This window comes from Martes martes, assembly GCF_963455335.1.
Source record: "Martes martes genome assembly, chromosome: 2".
In the NCBI taxonomy this organism is placed as follows: Eukaryota; Metazoa; Chordata; class Mammalia; order Carnivora; family Mustelidae; genus Martes; species Martes martes.
Genome location: NC_137889.1, coordinates 152,194,141 through 152,205,283, shown reverse-complemented (window position 1 = coordinate 152,205,283; position 11,143 = coordinate 152,194,141).

Sequence of the window (11,143 nt, the reverse complement as noted above, 5' to 3'; positions counted from 1 at the left end):
CAAGGACTTTATTATGTAATAGAAGCAAGATATATCATGAGTGTAAGAGATAAAAAGAGACAGTCTTTCATGATATATGCCTATGCCCCAATTCCTTCTGTCCCCTTCTCAGCTTGACTAAGACTTTGATGGCACACCATCCAGAAACTTTGATAATGTTCCATGTGTGGGTGTCTGGCACATACACAAGGTGTTCACATAATGTTTGAATGAAAGCATGATCAAGGTCTAGTGGATATAGATTTGATAATTGAAGAATAGGATAGGTCTCACTTGTGGTCTTTAGATAATAAACGCAAAACCAAAAAAAAAAAAAAAAAGCTTGCAATGATCCAGTAGACTGAGAAGGATATAGATGATTGAGGAGGCCATGAAAATATGGAGACGTATGAGGGAGGGTGTTGGCTTGGCTTGGGGTATGAGGATCAGGCCTGCCTGGAATGAAAGGTGGTTATAAAAGAGAGTGGTGCTGAATTAAAGAGGATCTTGAAAGGCTGGAAGAGTTTATAATTGATGTGGGAGTTCACTTGGACTCATTAAGTACTTTGTAGGAACTGGGAGAAGTACAAGCTGTGCTTTAGTACAATTGATAGATATGGCATAAAGGGTACAAAAAGATTACGCAGTGTAGGTAGGGGAAGGTTATGCTTCCCTGGCAACCTGTACCTGCTCCAGAGAGACTGCCTAGAGGCTCCTCTGCGGTATCTGATTCAGATTCCAAGGAACATCTTTCACAACTCTGTAAATTGTTATGCAATGCAAATCTTGTTTATAGACAGGATAATGTAGGTCAGAGTTGGAGCACTTGGGATGGTGAACATGTGGAGATTCAGGGAGAGTGATGCACTTGGAGAGGGCATGGAAGCTCCACGCCCCTTCCCACATACCTTGCCCCACGTATCTCTTTCATCTGGCTGTTCCTGAGTTATGCCCTTTTTTTTTTTTTTTTTAAAGATTTTTTATTTATTTATTTGTCAGAGAGAGAGAGAGAGTGAGCACAGGCAGACAGAGTGGCAGAGGGAGAAGCAGGCTCCCTGCAGAGCAAGGAGCCCGATGTGGGACTCGATCCCAGGACGCTGGGATCATGACCTGAGCCGAAGGCAGCCGCCCAACCAACTGAGCCACCCAGGCGTCCCTGAGTTATGCCCTTTTTTAAGATGCCTGCAATCTAGCTTCTAGATGGCATATGCCATTGATTCACTTTGCAGGAGAGAGTGCTTCTTCTCCTCACTCCTCTTCAGGATGGAGTCAGCCAGACATTTGAAACTTGGGTGAAGGACACTCCAAAGCTGAAATCCTTGCAGGATGAAAACTGTGTTCTAGAAACCATAAATACTGAATACTATAAACATTAATGATGAAACATGGAGAAGAGAGATGTCCAGTGAATAATCTGACTCTGAAGTCTAAATATCTAAGGAGTGGAAAGAACTGACCATCAGCTGCTTGAATACTACTTCCCTGCTGAGAAGTCCAACATAGCCCATAGACCGTGTGGAAGAGCCAAGAGGAGAGGAACTGAAGTCCAGGAGACAGCAGCCAGAATCAAGCTCCAGATGTGTGAGAACTGGAGTTCACATGATTCCAGCCACAGCCTGGAATCTAATATGTCAAGGAGCAGAGACAAACCCTGTCTGCATTATTACCCCCACAGAATCTGTGAGCATAATAAATACTGTAATTTTAAGCCACTCTTAAAAAATGTAGGCCAAAGTTGATGGTGGCTCAGGCTAGGGTGCTGAAGTGGAGGTATTGAGAAATTGTCAGATTCTGGGAAGTGGAGGGAGAGCTGGGTGGCTCAGCTGGTTAAGTGTCTGCCTTCAGCTCAAGTCATGATCCCAGAGTCCTGGGATCAAGTCCTGTATGGGGCTCCCTGCTCAGTGGGGAGCCTGCTTCTCCTTCTGCCTGCCACTCTCCCTGCTTGTACTCTCTTTCTCTTTAAATAAATAAAATCTTTAAAAAGGAATAAAGTGGGACCATCAGAACTTCTTCATGAACTGGAGTTCGGGTGTGAGAAAAAGGAGTCAAAGATGACTCCAGTTTATGGTCTGAGCAACTATAAGGAAGAAGTTGCCTTCACTGAGAATGGGAACTAGGCTGCCATCAACTAGGAAGGCTATGGGTGAAGCAGGTTTGCAGGAGGCGATGAGCAGTAATATAAGATGTCCACTAGACATCCAAGTGGAGATGTGAAGGAAGTAACTTGATGTAAGTCTGGAATTCAGGAGAAAGTTCTGGGTTGGAGATATACATGTGAGAGTCGTTGGCATGAAGATGGTACCTAAAGCCATGAATCTATGAAAGGAGGGCATGGGGGAGGAAGAGGGGGGCGGGAAGCAAAGGAACAAGGACTGAGTTCTAAGGGCCTTCAAAAGAAAAATGTTGAAACGAAGAACCAGCCCAGACAACAAAATGTAGCAACCAATGGGACAGGAAGATAATAGAGAATAGTTCCTTGAAAAAAAAACTTAAGATTTCTGTAAAATGGAAAAGAAGACTTCCTCCTCCTCCTCCTCCTCCTCCTCCTCCCCCTCCTCCCCCTCCCCCTCCTCCCCCTCCCCCTCCTCCCCCTCCTCCTCCTCCCCCCCTCCTCCTCCTCCCCCTCCCCCTCCTCCCCCTCCTCCTCCTCCCCCTCCCCCTCCCCCTCCTCCTCCTCCCCCTCCCCCTCCCCCCCCTCCTCCTCCTCCTCTCCCCTTCTCTGTCCCTGGAATGCAGCCTTAGTGGGAGGAGCTATAAACCACAAGACAAAGGAGGCTTGTCACCAATAGCATGAGGCCAGTGAATTATTTCTGGACTGCTAACATACCAACTGTTACTTTGTTTAAGCTACTGTTATTTTGTCCTTTCTTCTAACAGTTGACGTGGAATTCTAACCAATACACACAGATAACATTACAAAGCCTGGCTCCTATACTTCAATTCTGCCACCCTGGATTTAAAATGAAGTGTTTCCTACTTCTTATTGGTTCTCATGCTTACTTTGGTTTTCTTTTTTCTTTTCCAAACTGGACAATCTCTTGTGGGGGCTTGTTGGAAGTTCAGAATTGAAATAATAAAACACATCATGATGCTACAGCATTATCTGGTTTCCTTTGACAGTGAGTGTAGGCAGAGAAGCTGTCAAGTGGGCTGGTCTGAAGGAGAGGGATGTGGTCTGCTGCTGCTCCTTAAAACACACATTTAGGGGTGCCTGGCCAGCTCAGTCAGTAGAGTGAGTCAGTGACTATTAATCTCGGGGTTGTGGGTTTTATGCCCACATTGGGTGTAGAGGTTACTTTACAAAAATAAAATCTTAAAAAAAATACACATCTGAACTAATATAACATCATATGTTTATTGCCCCTCAATAAAAATATATTTTTTAAGATTTTATTTATTTATTTGACAGACAGAGATCACAAGCAGGCGGGGGGTGGGGAGCAGGCTCCCCACTGAGCAGAGAGCCTGATACGGGGCTCTATCGCAGGACCCTGAGATCACAACCTGAGCCGGAGGCAAAGGCTTAACCCACTGAGCCACCCAGATGCCCAATGAAAATGTTTTTTAAATCTTACACATTTTATTACAAAAAAATAAATTCACAGAGAACAGGAGCATTGTGAGGAGTGTTTGATTTTCATTTGCAGGTATTATGGACTCTCCCAGGAAGTCATCAATTTATATTGCAGTAGATGTATGAGAATCAAATTGGGAGGAATTTGAGGAAGTTGGCACCATATTTCTGATTTGGTTCATTGGTATGTTAGTCTTTCACCAGGCCCAGCTGCCTAATTTTTGGAGCTCAGAGTAGAATGAAAATATGGGGTCCCTTCTTCAAAATGATCAAGAATTACAAGGTGTTGACAGCAAATCATTAAAGCAAGTGTTGGGCCCTACTAAGCCTGGGGACATATGCAACCACACACACCACCTACCCCTTACATTATAGATTTGTGTGCTGAGAGCCTCCTGGCTGGAAAGCCCTGTATGTAGCTCTGGTGTTGAACACCATGCTCAGCTTCATAACATGAATGGTGTAGCATCACCAAAGGAAGGAGGGAGGTTGCCTACGGATTGGGACCTCAAGAGTTTCAAATGCTCCCGAGATTACGGAGCACAGCGAGAGAATATTTCATCATATTTGTCAAGAAAGAGGCCCTGGATTCACATCTCCATGACAACACCTAGCAGTGCTTGTTTGTAATTTTGCCCTAAGTTAGGAACAATTTCAGCAGAATATTGGACTAATAGAGGCCCAAAGAAGCACCAGTTTGTTTTTCTCATATAATAGCAATCCCAGTGATAGGTTTTTCCAATGTTAGTTCAGCTGCTTCATGATGCCCCGGTGTTCTTGCTCTTTGCTTGGCGGTTCCTTCATGGTTGCATGGGGATATAGGCGTCCTATCTAGACTCAGGGTGGTGGGAAGCAGGAAGAGATGGCACCAGCTAGATCTGTCTTCCTTTTGCTTTGAACCTACCAGCAATGCTGATCCCACATGGCCTCCCTCCTCAGGGTGCTTTCCTCTGAATTGCAGTCTGCTGAGGGTGGCAACACTGGCAGAGTCAGGTCCCCTATCTAACCCCACCCCCGACTGTGCTGGGAAAGTGAAGCTTCTGGCTGCTCCCTGAGGAGGTGGGACTCCAAGGGGGGAACATTTCCCTCACCAGAGGGGGAGAGTGGAAGAGGTGCTGGGAACCCAGCAAACCTGAGAGGCCCACACAGCCCTGGACAGTTGTCTCTTTTGTATGCAGCTTCATTTTCTGTGGTTTCAGTTACCCTCTGTCAAAAGGCGGTCTAGAAGCAGGTGATCCTCCTGACCGGATCCTCTAACGGAACTTCCAACCCAATGCTCCCCCACGATGCCTACGTCATTCCACTTACTTCATCTTGTCCTGCCAGACTGTTACTACCTCACATCATCACAAGAAAAAGAAGGGTGAGTAGAGTGCAAACAGATATTCTGAGAGAGAGACCAATTCATATAACTTTTATTACAGTGTATTGTTATCATTGTCCTAGCTTAATAGTAGTAGTTCTTGTTGTTCATCTCTTACTATGGCTCATTTATTACTTTATTTTATTAAAGATTTATTTATTTATTTATTTGAGAGAGAGAGAGAGAGCGCATAAGTGGGGTGAGGGTCAGAGGGAGAAGCAGACTCCCTGCTGAGTATGGAGTCTGACGTGGACTCTAGGATCATGACCTGAGTCGAAGGCAGATGTTCAATGACTGAGCCACCCAGGAGCCCTTGTGGCTGATTTTTTAGAAATTAAACTTCATCATAGGGATGTATGTATAGAGTTCAGTACCATCTGTGGTTTCGGGCATCCATGAACCATTATGTAGCTTCGTGTGCATTTTTAAAGAAATTCTTACACAGAGGCTTAAACATATTAGAGACTCATCATCTCATGTGAGAGAAGACAAAGGCCGGTACATTGGCTGCCTAAACTTATCAGAGGCTCAAATTTCTTGTCTTTCTGCTCTACCATATTTAGTGTTCAGCAAAAGACACCTGTTGCCGAACAAGCAGAGCAGGAGTCCAAGCTCTTGTGCCTACCGCCATCTTGGTATCAGAGCTGTCAAAGAAAAATGCAATGCACTCAAGCGCTGGATGGAGCAATGCTTTATTCACACAGAGCAGAAATGGCAAGGTACGCTTGAGGAGTCTGTCCGCCATGGCCGATGCCTTTCCCCGAAAGCCAGTGCAGGGCGACTGAACTATTCACAACCCTCTCTCGCCTCAGTAGCAGGACCCCTCCCCTTCCCCAGTGCACTCTGGAATACTGAAAGCTGGGGGCAGGCCTGTGGGCCATTGACTGACACATGCTTCAGAAGAACAAAGGAACACACACTGAGTGTGAAACAGGGAAAGATGTTCCCATACAACGTGATGGGTCCAGCCCAGCCTGTGTGAATTCTTTATCTCTAGGTAAGAAAGTGATCAGGTCCAAGCTCCATTGTTAGGTTGTCACGTGGGGGTTGAAAGACAGAGTAAACAAGAGGGCCTCTCCCACCTGTTAACGGAGAGTTTGCATCCTCAAGGTCATCTGGTTGCTGGAAAGTCAGCCATTGTCTCTGCCTTCCAAATAGGACGAAGGGTAAAGACCAAGCCCCCACCCCACCCCACCCCCCAGCAGAGTCATTCCCTTTACAAAATGTTTTGGAAGCTCTGCCCAAGGACTTCTATTTACAACTGGTTGGCCGTCCCTATCTGTAAGAAAGGCTGCTACCCAAGATGAAAATCTGGGTTCTAAAATTAACAGTGAAAGAGAGACTGGACGTTGTTTAGGCAACAGGCAGTATCTGCCCACACAGTAATTGCTATTCATCTCTCAGGTCACAGTTCTGATTTCATTTCCCAAAGGAACTCTTTCTTGATGCCCTTGTTAGATTGGCTCTTCTTTGTCTACATTCTTTAACATTGTAGAAGAGGTAGAATTTCTCCTTTACCCTTTTAAGGTCTCTGGCTGGACCTGAAAATTAAAGTGACACAGCAGATTAACAGGAGCAAAGCGTACAAATTTTACTTATTAATGTTTACGTGGGAGCCGTCACAAGAAAACAAAGACCCAGAGAAGCAGTTAGAGCTGCAAGTTTATACACTAGGTTGTTAATGTTTAAACCCATACAACTGCCGAGATCCCTGGGTGGCTCAGTTGGTTGGGCATCTGCCGTGAGCTCAGGTCAGGATCTCCAGGACCTGGCTCCTTGCTTATCAGGGAGTCTGCCTCTCTTTCAGCCTGCCACTCCCCCTGCTTGTGCGCTCTCTCTCTCGCTCTCTGGCAAATAAATAAATAAAGTTTTTTTTTTTTTAAATCAATGCAATTGCCCACAAAGTATATTGTAAATGCTGAGCAAATTCATTGTTGTGTACACACCTAAGATTAATGTTCTAAAATAATATATGTGAGACTTTGAAATTCCATTTTAGGGGCACCTGCGTGGCTCAGTGGGTTAAAGCCTCTGCCTTCAGCTCAGGTCATGATCCCAGGGTCCTGGGTTCGAGCCCCGAATCAGGCTCTCTGCTCAGCAGGGAGCCTGCTTCCTCCTCTCTCTGTCTCTGCCTGCCTCTCTGCCTACTTGTCTGTCAAATAAATAAATAAAAATCTTAAAAAAAAAAAAAAAAGAAATTTCCATTTTAATGGACTATCCCTAGAAGACACATTCCAGTTGGAAGGAATCTCATGTCCAAAGATTACTGACAAATTTATCTTTTTTTTGTTTTTTGTTTAAGATTTATTTATTTATTTTGAGAGACAGAGAAAGCAGGGGGATGGGCAGAAAGAGAGAGTCTTTCACACAGACTTACCAGGAGGAACCTGACGTGGGGCTCAACCCATGAGATAAGATCATGACCTGAGCTGAAACCAAGAAGAGTTGGAGGCTTAACTGACTAAGCCACCCAGGTGCTCCCCCCGCCCCCGGCCCTTTTTAGAAGATTTTATTTATTTATTTGAGAGAGAGAGAGAAAGAGAGAGCATGAGCAGGAGGAGGGGCAGACGGAGAGGAAGAAGGCCAAGTGGACTCCCCACTGAACCATGAGCCTGTTGTGGAGCTCAATCCCAGGAGCCTGAGACCATGACCTGAGCAGAATTCAGGTGCTTAACTGACTGAGCCACCCAGCTGTCCCTGACAAATTTATCTTTTGAATGAGATAACAACAGCTACTCTGTAGTAAGAATCGATTATATTAAGAATAGAGGCTGACATGACTGAATGGAGGCTTAACATGGATTTTTTTTTTTTAAGATTTTATTTATTTGACAGACAGAGATCACAAGTAGGCAGAGAGGCAGGCAGAGAGAGAGGAGGAAGCAGGCTCCCTGCTGAGCAGAGAGCCCGATGCAGGGCTGGATCCCAGGACTCTGGGATCATGACCTGAGCGGAAGGCAGAGGCTTTAACCCACTGAACCACCCAGATGCCCCTTAACATGGATTTTTTAACATTGATCTTATTTCCCATTTCCTTGGATTTTGCTCCTAAACTTCTTATTTCTGCTACCAGAAATTTTAATTTCCAAGAGTTTTTTCGTTTCTCATTGTTGCAATATTCACTACTATTTTTCTCTAGATATTAATGATACTTTCTCTGAAATTTGCTTCTACTCCAAATTGTCTGTTCCCTCAGAGAACCATCTGTTCTTTGTTTGAACCTCTAACTTTGATGTGGGTGGATTTCCTCAAAAGCCTGGTGGTCTTTGGCTGTCTAGTAATATATAAAAGTGAAGCACTGAAAAGCTAAATGGAACCCCTTTGATAATTAGCAGCCATCACCCAAGGGTGATTAAGTAAGACCCAGTCATTTCATTGGGACATCCCCAAAAGTCAGACTCAACAAGCCTTTTCTCTTAGGTTTCTCCTTTTCTTCAAAAAGGATCCTTCAGTTGCATGTCTGTCCTTTAATAGCCTGACTGCTAGTTTTTTGGGAACATGTCAGGTGGAATGTGTCTTGATTTATGTAATTCAGTCTATAGATTTTCACTTAATTTCCCTATTTGCAATTACATGCATCCCCCTGACTGATCTGGGGACCCCAAATCTGGAACACTTCTGATTCAATCACTTGAGAGAGATAATCTAGACTTCTACAAAGTTGGGGAAGAGGTATTCATGCGGGGGAGCATGAATATAATGTGTAAAGATTTACTGAGATACCATTTCATGTTTCTGTGTGTATTTGCTTCATTGCTGTGTAATTTGGTCTCGTGATCACATCTCTGTCGATTAAGGATTAAGAGGATGGTTCTCAATAGAACCACGTCACACGCAATAATATACTACTCCTCAGGCCACTGGCATGGAATTTTGCTATGTGTGCTCATTCATTTATTCAGCAAATATTTATTGAATGTCTAGTTCATGTGAGGCAGTGTTCTAGGTGCTGGTGAGTACAGCAGTGAATAAGACAGGCAAGAGTGTCCTGAGTTACATGAACCCCGGGATCTACCTATTTACTTCATTCATCCTCTTACTAAATATTTTCAGAGCTCACAATATGGCAGGTAATGAGGTAGGCTCTGGGGATACAAGACAAATAAAAGGCACAATCTGCCTCCATTCAGCACATCATGCAGGAAGGAAGGACAACTAAAAAAGATGATGCCAAAGGTATGTGATGAGTGAGGGCTGTAATAGGGAAAATACAAGAGCACAGAGTAGGAGGCTTTCACCTGATTTGTGGGGCAGGAAAGTTTTCCCAGAGAAATTAACATTAAACCTATGACCTGTACAATGAGTAGGACTGATGGATGTGAAGAGAAAGGATGTGGGTAAAGCGCTTCTGAATAGGGAGGAGTGTGTGGCTGGTCGTTCAAGGAATTGAGAGGTCAAAATGGAGCTCTACAGGTAAGCAGGGTCCAGCAGTTGAAGACTTGTACAGACTTGTACGCTGGGGAGAGCTGCTGGTGGCTTGGAGCAAAGCAGAGAAATGGAGAATTATCATGCACTTAATGTAGAATCAAGATGACATGGTGAGGGACCAGATTTGAAGAGTGAGGGACAGTGAAGATTTTAAAGGTGACTCTTAGAGGGGCGCCTGGGTGGCTCAGTGGGTTAAAGCCTCTGCCTTCCGCTCGGGTCATGATCCCGGGGTCCTGGGATCGAGCCCCGCAGCGGGCTCTCTGCTGAGCAGGGAGCCTGCTTTCCCCTCTCTCTCTGCCTGCCCCTCTGCCTACTTGTGATCTCTGTCTGTCAAATAAATAAATAAAATCTTAAAAAAAAAAAAAAAAGGTGACTTAGATTTCTAGCTTAAGCAGCATGGTGGATATCTTGCTTTCAACTGAGATTGAGGACCCAGGAGGAGGAACAGTCTTGGGGGGCAGGGTTATGCAAAGAGGCAGTAGGAGAAACAGTTCCATTTTACTCCAGTTAGAGACATCCAAGTGGAAATAAGCAATAGGCAGCTGGATGGATGGGTCTGGAGCCCAGGTGAGTCATGCAAGTCATGCTTGCAAAATTGATACAAATTTTGCAAGCATCAGCATATAGCTGAAACCAGGAGAGAGGATAAGAATGCCCAAGTGGAGTATTTGTACTTAGGTAATATGAGGGCCATATACATAATCTTGAGAAAGTCCAATATTTATGAGACAGGTAAAGGAAGAGACAGAGGAGTGGCCCCAGAGATAGCAGATAACGATACTAATTAGAGGACAAGAGTGATCAACAAACTCAAACACTGCAGAGGTGAGTCCGCAGAAATAAGGACTGGGAAGAGTCCAACAGAGAATGCAATGTGGAGGTTACAGTTTACCTTGGCAAGAACAGTTGCAAAGGTCTATTCCATATTCAGCAGATTCTGTGAAAATGTAGGTTAGCTCATGTCACTCCTGAGTTCAGAACTCCCCAGAGTCTTTCCAATCACTCACTTTCAGACTTAAAATATCCAGCAAGTGATCTGATCTCTCTACTTCTGACTAGTTATCTCCTGGTCCTCATCTCCTATGACTGTCTGTATTCCTATCACACTTAACCTCCTCACTGTTTCTAGAAAAAAGCCACAGCTTCTGCCACAGGACCTTTGCAGTTGCTGTTTGGTCAGTCAGAGATGAAGCTCCCAGATTTCTGCCAGCTCACCCCTTTGCTTCCTTAAGGTCTTTGCTCAAATATTACTTTTCAGCGAGGCCTTACTTGACACTGTATTTAAATTACTTATTTCTACTCAAGCACTATTCCTCTTTCCTACTTTGTTTTTCTTCATGGCGTTTATCATCATTGAACATACTATATATTTTATTTATTTACTTTATTGTGTGCCACCTCTACCTTCCCTCAGATGTAAGCTGTAAAGGAAAGAAATTCTGTTCATTCACATGTCCCAAGAAACTAGAATAATGTACATGACATAATAGTCACTTAATAAATATTTGATGAATAAATTAATGAGCTAAGTAGTGTACTGAAAATTGAAGAATAAGTTTGGCTGCAAAAAAGTAGAGAAAGATATTGTTGTACTTAGAGTGGAATGTGGGATCTAGGGCAGATGGTATGTTTTTGTTTGTTTGGTGGACACTGATATTCTCCCTTTTCTTCTTAGTGCTTTATTTTGAAAAAAATTATCAGTTCCCAGAAAGCTGGAAAAGAAGCCAGGAGATTCCATTTCCCTTTCACCTTTCCCCAGTGGTGACTTCTATATCTACATGATTATAGTACAATATCAA